At 37.0% G+C, this 1,809-nt stretch overlaps 1 non-coding gene across 1 annotated transcript; it reads right to left on the bottom strand.

Moving 5' to 3' along the window:
* Positions 1-725: 725 nt before the first annotated feature.
* On the bottom strand, positions 726-832 carry LOC121227357 (small nucleolar RNA R71). The gene has a single exon (XR_005924971.1). It is a non-coding gene; the product is annotated as a small nucleolar RNA R71 (small nucleolar RNA).
* Between the last annotated feature and the right edge of the window lie 977 nt (positions 833-1,809).

Genomic DNA, 1,809 nt, shown 5'->3' with positions numbered 1-1,809 from the left:
ATAATAGTTAGTTCAAGAACGAGTAATTATAAATATTTAAAACCTATCACGAAACCTGGCGATCAAGTTTTTGGCGCCGCTACTGAAATATTAGGAACACTCAATTTTTATTACTTTAGCCATTTATTTTTCTTGCAATTTAATTTAATTTAATTATTATTTATTAACTTCGTTTTTCCTTCTCTTGGCAGGTTTTTATAGTTTATGACTAGAAGAAACCCATCGGGACCATTACTGTTTGACGAAGAAATCGATCGCACAGTTCGTAAAAACCAAAGAGAAATAAGGCAAAGCTTAAGATACACAGAGAACAAGCAAGAAGATGATACTCAACCCCCAACCGAAGAGATGGCTGAAAACCAAGGCAATCAGCTGCCTCCTGCAATTGTGGTTAATCAAAATCCTGCTCCACGCACTATGTATGACTATGCGAATAATTTTGAACTGAAACCTAACACAATTCAGATGATACAGCAGTTTGTTCAGTTTCATGGTTTGTAGGATGAGGTTCCCAACACTCACTTGGCGAATTTTCTGAAGTTTTGCAATACATTTAAAATCAATGGGTGCTTCTGATGATGCCATTCATTTTTAGTTATTCCCTTTTTTCACTGAGAAACAAAGCTAAACAGTGGTTGAACTCGTTACCACAAGGGTCCATCACTACTTGGGAACAAATGACCGAAAAATTTCTACTAAAATATTTTCCACCGGCTAAAATGACTAAGTTACGTAATGATATCTCTTCTTTTGTACAGATGGACTCAGAAACACTTTACGATGCATGGGAGAGATACAAGGATCTATTGCGAAGGTGCCCTCACCATGGGTTACCTCTATGGCTGCAAGTTCAAACGTTTTTCAATGGTCTGAATCCCTCGACAAGACAGATGATTGATGCAGCTACTAGAGGAACCATCAACAACAAAACACCGGAAGAAGCTTATGAATTCATTGAAGAAATGTCACTAAATAACTATCAATGGAAAGTCATGAGGACTAAGCCAAAAAAAACAGTCGGCGTTTATAACGTCGACTTAGTTACTATGCTGTCAAATTAGGTAGAACTTCTCAATAAAAATATTGATGGTTTACTTGGTTTTACGCAGGTACATACAGTAATGAGGTGTGACTCAAGTGGAAGAGGTGTGCATACAAAATATCAATCCTTCAATCCTACAACTGAAGAAGAACAAGTCAACTATATGGGAACAATAACTTTAGATCTCAAAATAACCCATACAGTAATACTTATAATGCAGATTGGAGGAACCACCTAAATTTCTCCTTGGGTAGTCAAGGGAATCAAAAGCCACAAAATCCTAAGGGTTTTCAACAGCCACCTTATCAACAAGAAAAGAAACTGAACCTTGAGGAGATGCTTTCAAAATTCATATCAGTGTCAGAAACCTGTTTCCAAAATACCGAGATAGCACTTAAAAATCAACAAGCATCGATCCAAGGACTCGAAACTCAGATAGGTCAGCTATCCAAACTAATCGCCAAACGACCACAAGGTAGCTTACCAAGTAATACTGAACCTAACCCAATGGAACACCTCAACGCAATTAGTACACAAGATAAGGAAGGATTCATTGCGCCTAAGCTAGAATTGATGCAAGAAACTGTGGTGAGCAAAGGTAAAAGTGAAGTAAGTCATAAAAAAATGGTGAATGAAGAATATAAACCTCATGTCCCACATCCTTACGCTACAAGGAAAGGTCGCTCAGATGAACAATTCGGTAAATTCCTTAAACTTTTAAAAAATTACATATTAACTTACCCTTTATTGAAGCTCTGTCGCAAATG

The sequence above is a fragment of the Gossypium hirsutum genome, chromosome A03 (genome assembly GCF_007990345.1).
Source record: "Gossypium hirsutum isolate 1008001.06 chromosome A03, Gossypium_hirsutum_v2.1, whole genome shotgun sequence".
In the NCBI taxonomy this organism is placed as follows: Eukaryota; Viridiplantae; Streptophyta; class Magnoliopsida; order Malvales; family Malvaceae; genus Gossypium; species Gossypium hirsutum.
The sequence above is the reverse complement of the archived record's forward strand: the minus strand, read 5'-3'. Positions and strand labels throughout refer to the sequence as shown.